The following is a 13,463-nucleotide window of genomic DNA, read 5'->3' as shown; positions in this document are numbered from 1 at the left end:
TATAACATTTTAATTTATAAGTATAACCTTAAGGTCATTTGAGAAAACCAGACCAAATTAAAGAAATATTTACGACAATAGGTCTACTTGTTTTGAAAACAGCAAAATTTTAACTTTAAATATAATTCGGGTAGTAGTCACCACCCAGAATTAGAGAGCTGGCAAACTATCGATAATCGCGACATTCAATATTTCTAATAAGAAATATCGATTGTATCGTCAATTTTCCATCGCCTATATGTCAAACGAAAATGAAAAGTACAAATCAGAAGATATGAATATATCTATAAATTGTAAAAATATGGAGGCTACCGTATTTAAAAAAAAAATGGAGGCCACCGTAGCGCAGAGGTTAGCATGTCCGCCTAAGACGCTGAACGCCTGGGTTCGTATCCTGGCGAGACCATTAGAAAAAAATTTCAGCAGTGGTTTCTTCTCCTAATGCTGGCAACATTTATGAGGTACCATGCCATGTAACACTTTCTCTCTAAAGAGGAGTCACACTGCGGCTAAAAAAAGGAGGTCTCTTATCATTGGGCTTAAACTAGAATCGGACTGCACTCATAGATAAGTGAGAAGTTTGCTCCTGTTCCTTAGTGGAATGTTCATGGGCAAAATTTGCAATTGTAGAAAAAACATATTTCTCACTTAATTCAAGGTAGAGTCATATTTACTTATACGCTCTATTATAGAATGTGGTATCTCGTTTTTGGTATCGTTTATATCCAAAGAATAAATTATGAAAAATCTTAAAAATAATAATGTACCAAAAAGTTTTAGGGTGAATTAAAAAAGTTCTTTGAAATTATGTATTAGAAAACTTTTTAGTGATGATTTTCCCTCATTAATGATGGCGACATTTGTGAGGCCCTAAGCCTATGTGAACCCGTAGACACATTGTTCGCAATCGGCAATGAGAATCAGGTTCATTATCTTGCGCTAAAACTTGAATCCGACAGCAAATAATATAAAAGAAGTCTTCACTTTTCCATTACCATATGTTCGTGGACAAATTAATAATTTTGCCAGCCAAAAATTTAACTTCAATGTAACTTAAAATGCTTATAACTCCTTGCTCTAGCTTTTCGTTGGCAAGAAATATATATATTCCTGATCGATTTGACGTGCTTAGCCGATCTAGTCTGTTCGTGTTAGTGGTGGGAATTTTAGTTAATTTTGGGGATGGATCCTTTCAGTTCCGTTCCAATTTAAAAACTAAATCCTTTTCTTAGTTCCTTTTTTAATTTTTGACCTCCTCTTTTGTTTCCCTCATACAAAACAGATATTACGGAATAAAAAACGTAAAATTCTATTTTGAACTTTCAAATGTGAATTGTTTTAATTATATATTCGTAAATAAAGTTCTAAAACTTCGGATAAGAATTTAATGAGTTTTAAGTTATTTTTTGAGGCCGATGTTTGAAAATTTTCGTCATTTTGTTACTTAATTGTATATAAAGCATGTTTTTGCGAAAACTAATGTAAGCGTATAATAAAAAAAATAGAATTGTTAACTATAAAAAATGAAACATGTGATTGCCACCACATTAACTTTTTGCCGTTCATCTAAATCATAAAATATACAGCTGTTGGCTATTGAAATAGTATATGTTTTAATTTAGCTGTTGTATGAAACTGATCTGAACTGAATCTTATATACCCTCCACCATGGATCGCATTTTTCAAGTTCTTTGTCGATATCTCTTTATAGGCAAATAAAGAATAATGGATAATATTAGGAGTCATAAGAAAATCCCTCCTGCCATATTTCCTTAATTCGAAATTCCTTAACAAATGAGCACTTTATTGCAATATTTCTCAAAGTCGGACGAACATATGCATGGAGCTATGAGCTAAGAGAAAAGTCTTCCTACCTAACTTCGAGAGAATCGGTTTACAAATGATCCTTTTATTGCATTATTAGTGCAACTCGGACGAACATATATTCAAATCCGAACCGAGTTTTTCCAATTTCAATAGGCTTCGCCTCTAGGCCGAAAAACATGCCTGTACCAAATTTTAAAGCGATCGGATGAAAATTGCGACCTGTACTTTGTACTCAAATTAACATGGAAAGACGGACATAGCTTAATAAAATCAGAAAGTGGTTCTGAGTCGATCGATATACATATCAATGGGTCTATCTCTCTTCCTTTAGGGTATTACAAACAAATGCATTAAGTTATAATACCCTGTACCAGAGTAGTGGCGTAGAATTAAAAATTCCATGCTATTGCAGCCATGTCAGGTTATGAAGTAGTAGAAGTTGTTGTGCAAAATTCAGCCAAATCGGGTACGAATTGCTCCCTTTATAGGCTCAAAAACTATATACGGGAGATCGGTTTATATGGGAGTTATATTAGGTTACGAACCGATTTGAACAATACTTGGCATGATAGTTAGAAGCCAAAACAAAAATGTCTGCTATATCAAGTTATGAACAGATTTTTTAACATTCCCCACAGTTGTTGGAAGTCATAACAAATACTTTATACAAAATTTCAGCCAAATCGGATAAAAATTCCGTACTCTAGGGGCTCAGAAGTCAAGATTCAAGATTGGGTTATATGGCAGCTATAACAAAACATGGCAGCCCATTTACAATCCCAACCGATCTAAACTAAAAGGAAGTATTTGTGAAAAATTTCAAGCGTCTAGTTTTATTCCTTTGAAAGTTAGCCTGCTTCCGACAGACAGACGGACGTGGCTAAATCAACTTGGAATTACAATGCGATCAAGACGATATGTACTTTGTTGGGTCTCAGATGAATATTTCGATGTGTTACAAAAGGAATGTGGAGGGCATACAAATATGGCATGTCTACGAATTTACAAAGGGAGAAAAAATGGACATGTTAAAAAAAGTTGCTAATAAAAGAAAAATGAACTATGGAACTGTAAGAAAGAAAGAGATGGAACTAGTTCCATCCGGAAATATTCAACACTAGTTCGTATGTCAATTGAAATAACGATTGCGTGTGGAAGAATAAATGTATACGCTTAAAATTTTAAACAAGACTCAGTCAAGCAATTTTGGTCCCGTAAGAAACCTTCCACAGTAGCAGCAGATCTATGGATCTGATGGGAATCAAACCCACCATACGCACACTGGTAGTCGGATTTCGCTAGCCTACTCACCTAATAGAGCGTTCCTCAATTTTTGTAAGTCGGTGTGTATTGCAAATGAGCTATATCGGATCATATTTGGTATAGCTAACATATAAACTATTGTAATTTGAATTCTTGACATACTGAAAGACTTAATTTTTATTCTATTTGATTGATATATGTTATGGGAAGTACACTTATACCACCTTGTACCAATACCAAATACAGTCAAATAGGTCCTTGGGTAGATAAAGCGCCCAATTAAACCAATTTCCCCATTTGGCACCGAAATTGGGTTTGGAAATTTTACTTATGCTCTACAAAACCAACACCAACTTCGATAGGGTCATTAATAAATATAGACCCCACATAAACCGATTCGACTGGCATTTGGTATTGGAGCTTCCCATGTAATACCAACTCCAAATATGGTATACGTAGCTTGTTAATAGATCTTAGCTTAATGTATAGGGCTGCGGTGGCTTACCTTGCCTTGTCGACTCAAATTTTCATCACATTTTTGAATCGGTGGCTAACCATTGAGTTTAAACCTGTATTGGATAGCACTCATTGATAGAGAGAAGTACCTCCGCTCAAGAAGTCAAATCCGGGCGTCGGTTTATGTGAAGCTATATCTATTTGTAGACCGATTCGGATCATACTTGGCATGGATGTCGGAAGTCATTACTATAGCCGTTGTTCCAAACTTCAGCCCAATCGGATGAAAATTTAGGCTTCTAAGAGCTCAAGAGTCAAATTTGGGGATCGGTTTATATGGGGGCTATATCTGTTTAAAGACCGAACGGCGTATCGCAGTGCGACACCTCTTTGAAGAGAAGTTTTACGTGGCATAGTACTTCACAAAAGTTGCATTAGGAGGGGCAAACCACCGCTGAACATTTTTTCTAATGGACTCGCCAGGATTCGAACCCAGACGTTCAGCGTCATAGGCGGACATGCTAACCTCTGCGCTACGGTGGCCTCCGCCTCCGCCGATCGGTTTATATAGACCTTTATATAAGGGAATGACATCTTATACTTCTGGGGGAAAAGTTTTACCTGGCTGAAATAGTCGGAAAAATCCGAAAACATTCTGTCCTGAGTTTAACTTCTTGTTTGTTGTCCTATTACCATGCAGCACATAATTCAAATAATACTATAAAAACAAGACCTCTAATCAACCTTTAGAAAAACAACACAAATAACTTCTCTGTCAGAGTCACAACTCAACAAAAAATAAAGAAAAAACTAGAATCGACACCAAAAACTCATCAAATGACACATACCTATCAACGATACTATAATAGTTTCGTATTACATTTAAACACCAAATCCCTTTTACTTTTACAAATTCTTCTGAAATAATTTCAATACTTCATGTATTGAAGTGATAACTGTACGTGCAGATTAATAAGAAATTTAATTGGAAACTTGTATGCATGCCCAAACGAACGAACACGAACTTAGAGATATTGGTTTTCAAGGAAAAGATCACTTTTATTGCACTTTTGCATCAAATGTGAGAAAAATATCACTCCGCCCAAGGACATCAATAAAATGCTCTATCATCGACACCTTGCCAGATTTTATCAAAATAATTTATGCCGCCACCCATCATATATCACTTTCTCCCTTCCAACCAATAAAAAATTATTTCTCAAAATTACAAAGCTTTAAATGAAAACCATTCAAAACAAATTATGCGCATTCATATAATTTTCCATTTTCTCAATTGATGAAAATTACAAGGGAAACAACAATACCCCCAAAACAGCAACACTAACAACAACAAATCACCATTAAAAGCATCAATATAAATCAATTGATTTTCTCTTGAACAAACTGTTGTCGAAATTTTCAACAACACACATGTCGCTGCGGCAGCCTTAAAATAAGCAGAAAAGCGTTTGAAAACGCTTCCAATGGGCGAATAGGCGAACATAATGCATTTGACACATATTCCGGCCATTGGAAAATAAAAATGCACACCACACCGAAAATCAGTATAACAAAAAAGTAAAACAAAAGCGTAAAAAAACGCCAAAGTGAGAGTATAATTTAACAACTACGAAACTAATAACGCGATATAAATGGACCAAGACACAGTGGGGGAAATATCAAAAATAGATTTTTAAAGAAGAAATTTGAAAAATTAAAAAAAGGTAACAAATAGTAATTTTGTCTTTAAATACAAATGTTATAAAAGAAATCTACAAATTTGATATATAAAAGCGTTAAAAATTTTTTTGGGGGTTTTTTGTCAAATCCTAATTTACGCCCACTGTGCCGCAGTTAGACGTACAAAATAGATTTATTGAGCTAAGCACATAAGTGCATCAAAATGTTGCAGAAACATAAAAAACAAGAAAAAATAAAAAACACTTGAGTCTAAGACAATGTCGATACTGAGTGGCCTGCAGCAGCATCACACAGATGTCAGATCAGGGTTGGTGTGGGCATATGGATATCAGCACCAGTACCAGTACCGGTACTGATGTCTGTGTCTGGTTTTCGGTGTTTTTGGTAGTTGCACTAATTTATAACAAATTTCTTTAGTTTTGTGGCAGCATGAGGGTGTAAACATTACTGAAAACGAACTGGACAGACAAGAAAAGTTTAGCTTGATTGAATGAATAAATAGGTGGTTGGTAGCTTGGTTGCGCGGCAGTGGCAGAAAATCTGCTGGCCGGACGGAGAGACTCGCCAAGCTAAAGTAGTGTTTTATTTTGGCTTTTTAGGATGTTTTGTGTCAACAAATTTAACAAATAAATAAAAAATGCATTGATTTTTTATCAGTCTCTCCCTTTTTGTTTTGCCTCCACCCTTGTTATTTCCCGGGTGTAATTTATTGGTTCAATAGCTGCAGACAATGTGCCACGATATAAGTTGCTGGTGGGTGAAGTGAAGTGAAGTAGTGTAGTTTTTTTCGATTTAGCTTTTGTTGGCCTTGCTTTGTTGTATTTTTTGATTAAAAAAAACTAATTTGCTTGCTATCTGTCTCGTAAATATTCAACGTGTACGTGGCGATAGTTACAAGAGATTTTATCATAATAATGCGGGTATTGACATGCAGCTGCAAAGAAATGATATAAATTTTTTATGGAATTTATTTTACTAAATAAATGGTTCTAAGACACGCACCAGCAATGTAATAGATATTTAAAATTGATTTAAAAAACCAAAACTTTCACACGGAAAGGAAATTCAATGGCAATGTAGATTCCAAAGCTTTTGGAAGACATCTCTCAAGTAGAAGGACCTCATTCAGTAATATATGTAAATAATGTCCTTAGTTAACCAATGGCTTTAAATTCTATCGATAAAAATTTCCTTAGTAACCACAGTCTTTAAATTTTATCGATAAAAAAATTTGTAATCGACTATGAGCCTGGAAATATCGCTTAGAATTTGTTAATTATGAAATATTATCAATTTCAACCGGACAAAAATTAATTACCGAATCTTTTTTGGGACATTTCGATGACAGTTTGATATCGTTTTTTGTTAATATTGATCAATTTGATTGTAAAAACTTATTGAATCTTAACAATTTTATTTCGCTAAAAATTTTTACCGTTTCTTGCCATTGGTAGTGAAAACAATTAAGGATTTTGTAAGTAGCACGGAATTCTAACATAAAATTTTCTTTTTAGAGGTTACTTTATAGTTTTATGAACACACAACAAGCCTATTACTGGCTTAGGTGTATGTTCATAATGGCATGGGGCGGATTAATATCTGCACCCTCTTTTCCAAAACAACCCAACCTTCTTGCCATAGTTATTTCTATAGCTTAGTATTATCGATTGTTGTTAAAATCGATAGGAAATTGTCGACAAGACCAATCAAGACTCATTCGATGACAATTAAGTATGTAATTTGACATCATTATTTCGACAATATTTTACTATCAAAATTGATCAAATAATTTTGGCTATATATCGTTTAGATTCGATTACAGATAATGATGGACATTGACCAACTTTATTCCGATGGCAAATTTGTGATCAAATGTTACAAAAGACAAGTAGCCATCGAAATAATGTAAAACTGTTATTGATTGTTAATATCATTAAGATTTTTTAACAGAACTGATCAAATTAGGTTCTATTATATTTAATATCATTATAATATAAATTCATTACCAAATTGTTTTGGTGACATTTCGATGATAATATGATATCGATTTTAATTAATATCGATAAGAATTTTTTATCTTAAACCATGATCGTTTTGATTAAAAAAATTATTGAATCTAAACAACTTTATTTCGATAATAAATTGCTATTTGCTATACCTTAGTATTATCCATTGTTGATAAAATCGATAGGAAATTGTTACAATGGACAAGTAGCCATCGAAATGATGTATAATTGTTATCGATTGTGTATAACAGTAGGATTTTTTAACAAACATTATCAAATTAGATTCGATTATATAATCGTTTCGATTACAATTAATTATGGAATCTTATACATTTTATCCCGATAACAATTTATAGAAATTGACCATGGCATTTTCTTTTTTTAATTTTCTTAATGTCGATAGTTATTTTTTAACAATACCTTAAGATTGTTTCGATGACAGTTAATTATAGTAACTTTTCAAATTTATTCTGTTAACAATTATTTACTAAATTCCGATAGAAAACAAGGTCGTTTGGATTACAATGATTTATGGCATGTTATAAATTTTATTCCGACAACAATTTATCGAAATTTACCTTAGCATTTTTGAATGTGTTTTAAAAATTTTTTTAATGTTGATAGTTACTTTTTGACAATACCTCAAGATGATTTCGATGACATTGTTTGATGACATTGATTGTTGTTAATATCTATAGAAATGTATTGACAAAACCAATCAAGGGCTTTTCGATTACAAATAACTATGGAATCGGACCCTCATTTATTCCGATAACAGTTTTGAAAGAGTTGCATTTCGGACTCATTATACAAAAGTCATTCACTAATTCGATAAAATTTTATCAAATCCAAACTACGCCTATCTTTATAGTATGAACGAAGTCAATATTAATTGCTTTTCAATAGATAATTTTTTATTGAAACCTAATTTTACAAAACCACTTCCTAATGCTAGATTACCAATTATTATACCTCTTCTTCTTGTTATTGCTTCTCAATCATACATAGTAACAATAACACTTGATTCATTGATTGAAGACTATTGCAATCGATTTTCATATTCAAATACATCTTAATTGTTTTTAATTTTAAAAACATATCCATTACATCTCTTCAAAATTCAAACTAAAAATTCATTAAATGCAAACAATTTTCTAATTGTTCTCCATTTGTTTGAAAATACTTGGGCATGTCTACTTGAAATCAATATTCACCAACGCCAAGCTAACAAATGTAGATACTTTATTGCCCTTATTCGGGGAAATTGAATGAGTACATACCTACATAGCTTTAGCTCGTCGTCTGTTTCTGATGTTATTAACAAACACTCCATACCCACTTGAAGGCACTAATTGACACTCTAAGAAGTCTACTTCAGGCTAACTCAGCAACACCTCGAACATAACATTCGACATAAACTTGCTAAGATCATCAGCATAGTAGGAAGCTACGACAATGTTTTTGCATGAGAGCGCTCTCTTCGATGGACTCATAAATCTTGATTCGCGGGAGGTAGGGACTGGCCACCCTTTTGTGTCAACGCCAGGAGATGCCTTTGCTATTCTTCCCTCTCCATAGCCATCCCTTTGGCAATCTAAATAAAATTTATTACAAATATTTCCCATCAATTAAATGCCAGCTAAGAAATTCTTGTGCAAACAACAAACGCGCATACTTCTCATCACTCGTCCCTTTTGAATTAGCGGGGGAAGGGAGGGATAATATGCAAACTGTAATCCACACTCATCTCATGAAATTAAGTATGATTTGATGTTATTCGGGGTGTGCTTCCGCATCAATGCCGCTGCTGCGCTGTTGCTTTGAAGCCCTATGTGGAGGCTGTGTTGTCATTGACAGCCATTCCACATTTAGCGACACAAACACTCCCTAAAAGTATTCGCTGAAGGTTTCTTCTGATCTACCAGCAGAAGCCCCTTTGGTGTTTAGGGAGCCTCGGGTCCAACGGCGTCTCCTGTCTTTGTTGGGATGCTGTAGGTTTAGAATATCAAATCTCCTCTCGCACACACAAAAACAAACTTAGGACTGTAATTGATGGATACGCATATCGGCATTGTTGCCTTTGCCTTTAGGACACATTAAGTAATGGAGACAGCACAGTAATGTGGCCTAAGGCAAAACAACACACAAACAATTCGTGTATTGATATCCGTTAAGCGAACGCATATAGTCCTCCCTATAGATGGTTTTTGTTGTTTGTTTTTTTTTTTCGTATCTCATCGTCCAAATTTTGTGGCTTTCACTTGCAAGTCTTCCAACATCTGCTTCTGTTCTGCCAGTGGTAGGAATTCATGCGGATTATTTGGACTTGCTGTTCTAAGTCCCATATCATATGGCATGGTTTGTTAGTTATTAGTGAAGTGGAGGAGCCATTAACTACAACTGCGCCGTCTTCATCTTCATTATGATGGTATGTTATGGGAACTACCTAAATTTTGTGAGCCATATGCGGTTGGGTTCTTAAGCCACTTGATGCTGCTGCAGGCAGTGTCTGCTTGGTTCAAGCATTGTCTTTAAATAGAAGTCAATTTGTGATTTTCAATTTTGGGTGAAACATTAGGTAATTTGGAGCATTACAAAATTTCGATATTCTTTAAAGGGGGGAGAATGGTGCTTAAGATCCATTATCCCCAAATTGTATTTGGCAATAATTGGTTAATAGCAGAAGAATAGTAAACATTAATGAAACTTCTAATAGCTTGTGTTGTATTGAAAAAAATTGATGTATTAGTTGAAGACATCAAGTCTTGATTGTTGAGGTTTTGAGAAAGATTTTTGGATCAATTATCTTGTGAATATTAAGGAGAAAAAATAAGGAGACGGTAAAGAACCAATAATAATCTTAAGAGAAAAGCTCTTGTTAACTATAAATATTTAAGGAATAAAGATAATGTTAGTATCCTTTTTTCTGTCGGCATTGAAAAAACTGCAAAAAAAACTAAGAAAATCACATCCCCAAAATGTTGACAAAAATCCCAAAACATGTCTTAAAAGAAGAATAAAGTTAGTGGAATTTTATATTACTTTTCATATTTTGACAAGTCGAAATAGATTTTTAGACGTTTTAAAGTTTTCTGGGGTTACCAGCAGTGTTGTCGATTTTGGTAGGTTCCAACCAAAATAGGTAGGTATTTTTTTCTCTTGGTAGATTGGCTGACCTAAAATTTTCATAGGTTTTTCCCACTATCTAGACTATATTTCTCACGCACTCGGCTTGGACGTCGGAGGTCTAATACTGTTAAAGGGGTCTCACTATTTCAAATTTCGGAGAAAAAATTTAATGAGTTCTGATGTTGAGAACAACTGGTACAAGGGATATGCACCAAATTTCGTAAATGCATGGTAAAAAGTCGGCTTTCGTTCGATTGCCTTTAATCGGAAGATCAGGCTATATGGCAGCTACATACAGTTATGAACAGATCTGGCCCATACACGGATGCTGAGGGGTACAATGCAACTGACTGTAACTGCGAAAACGGGTAGTAAATCTTGAGACAGCTTGATCTAAAATTGTTGTTCATTTAAATCGGGACAAATAACAAATTTTATGAATTCAAGAATTTTTATCGGGAAATCGGTATAAGGGGTGCTACATCCAGATATAGGTCATCTTTAACTATGCAAATTTGCCCATGAACATTCCATTAATGCACTGGGGCAATCGTCTCATAATCAAGTATAAGCTCTATGATAAGGGCCTCCTTTTACAGCCGAGTCTGAACGGCGTGCCGCAATGCAAAACCTCTATTGCGGAGAAGTTTTTACGTGGCTACCATACCTTTCATATGTCGCCAGCATTAGGGGACATAACCTCTGCTGAAAATTTTTCCAATGTTCTAGTGAGGATTCGAACCCGGGCGTTCATCGTCATAGGCGGACATGCTAACCTCTGCGCTACAGTGGCCTCCGTCTTTCCATCTCCGATATTTTTTTATAGGCTGTAGAGTGATTTCAACAGACAGATGGAGGTATTAAGACAATCTGGTATAGGTTGCACTTTTGACTTGTAGAACATCTGGTAGGTTTTGTTCGCGTTTGGTAGGACTTTTCTTAAATTTTGGTAGGAAATAATTTCTTGAATGGCAACACTGGTTATCAGTTTATTTAAATGTTTACTTCATTGTGCAACATCAGTTTCTCTGCAAACACATATGAAGTCACCATTTCATAATTGGGAAAATTTTAATTCCAAGTCATATGTCACGTCTATGAAATTCCTAAAGGCAAATGTTTTTCTATTTAAATGTATTTTTGATCAAAATTTGGCCTTAAATCAAATACGTCCGTAAGAATTTTTCCGAGAGCAGTTTCTTATAGGTTACCATTTTTATACCCACCACCGAAGGATGGGGGTATATTCGTTTTGTCATTCCGTTTGCAATACATCGAAATATCAATTTCCGACCATATAAAGTATATTTATTCTTAGACGATCTAGCCATTTCCGCCCTTCTGTCTGTTGAAATCACGCTACAGTCTTTAAAAATAGTGGTATTGAGCGGAAATTTTGCAACAATACTTTTTTTTGTCCATAAGCAGGTTAAGTTCGAAGATGGGCTATATCGGACTATATCTTGATATAGCCCCCATATATACCGAACCGCCGATTTAGGCTCATAGAAGCTACATTTATTAATCGAATGTCGCCGAAATTTGGGACAGTGAGTTGTGTTAGGCCCTTCGACTTCCTTCTTCAATTTGGCCCAAATCGGTTTAGATTTGAATATAGATACCATATAGACCGATGACTCGATTTAAGGTATTGGGCCCATAAAAGGCGCATTTATTTGTCGATGTCACCGAAATTTGAGACAGTTGGGTTTTATTTGTTTAAGTTTCATAAAGTACATTTCGAACTCCAAAGCCACACATTGCTATTATTGATAATTCGATATTATTTGAAGTTTAACTTGGTTTTGCAATATCAGTGTCTCTGCAACCACATTTGAAGTCTCTTACCTTAACGCCTAACTTGTATCGATATTATTTGAAGTCGAACTACGTTCTCAGTGTTTTTGCAACCACATTGAAATTCTCGAACCCAAACTCATGTAAGTGAATTTTGGATCATTAGAAAGAAATTTGTAATTTTCTGGTTGCATCACCATTATTTTAAACTTCTCTAAGTTTTGCAACACCAGTGTCTCTGCGACCATGTTTTAAGTTAGCAAACCAACGAAGTGGGAAATTCAATAAAACTATGTTATTTCAAGAATCAAAAGTTTTAAAGGTAATTTCTGACTGTGCTTTCCAAATGGGTTGGAAACTTATCTTTTCATAACCATCCATTTTCTTGGACATTTCGTAGTTGTTTTTAGAAAATTTCAAGTGAAATTTTTTAACACATTGCTAATTATTCCAGCTTTCTTTTATGACTTCTTTATGGCCGTTTTGGTACCTATACAATGTGGCTGTCTGCACTTGCCCTATGTCAAACGACATTAATGTTCAAATGCAGGCATGTAAATGAAATGACACATAAGTTACACCAAATTATCCAAGGCCCAGCACGAGAAGAAGTTTAAAATGAAAATTACTGGAAATAAAAAAAAACTAACTAGATACTTAAGAAACCCCTTAAAAAAAGACTGGAATAGTTGGACCTCCATGTCATGTGGATAATTAATCTTTACAAAGAAGTTAACTTGGTCTACACCAAGTTGAAGCCTATTCAGACCATGAAGCAGAAGAAAGTTTTCCCTGACTTTTATAAAATGGATGCATGGATGATTATTTTGAAATCAAGAAATGATTTTCATATGATAAATAAACACAGCTCACGTCTGAAATCAATTTATCAATAAAAAACAACTATAGCGCTCAACAGCTCTCAAACCATAAACCTTTATACTTCTGTTGAAAACTTTGACAAGACAAAGAAGGTGGACCATACAAACATAAACCAAGAAGAAGTCTAGAAAAAAATAAATAACCAATGAACCTTTTGATGATTTGTATACATGTTGTGTTTTAGAAATATAAAAAGTTAAATGAAATAAAAAACTACAACTACAAAACGTGATCAAGTGCAGGTAGTTAAGTTTTTTCCTACTAGGCTTTTGTTATGACTCTATAAAAAAAAACAGGTAATAATAGTTGGGAAAACAAGTTAAGAAATATCCACATATATAAAGGTGGTGGGGGGCTAAGGCTGCATGTTCACAATAACACTCATATCTAAAGTATGTTATT

General features: G+C 34.3%; 1 protein-coding gene across 8 annotated transcripts in view; it reads left to right on the top strand.

The window, feature by feature from the left end:
- Positions 1–13,463, top strand: part of LOC106088247 (protein sickie) — a 348,338-nt gene that overhangs the window by 266,644 nt on the left and 68,231 nt on the right. The window lies entirely within an intron of this gene.

The sequence above is a fragment of the Stomoxys calcitrans genome, chromosome 3 (assembly GCF_963082655.1).
Source record: "Stomoxys calcitrans chromosome 3, idStoCalc2.1, whole genome shotgun sequence".
NCBI lineage: Eukaryota > Metazoa > Arthropoda > Insecta > Diptera > Muscidae > Stomoxys > Stomoxys calcitrans.
The sequence above is the reverse complement of the archived record's forward strand: the minus strand, read 5'-3'. Positions and strand labels throughout refer to the sequence as shown.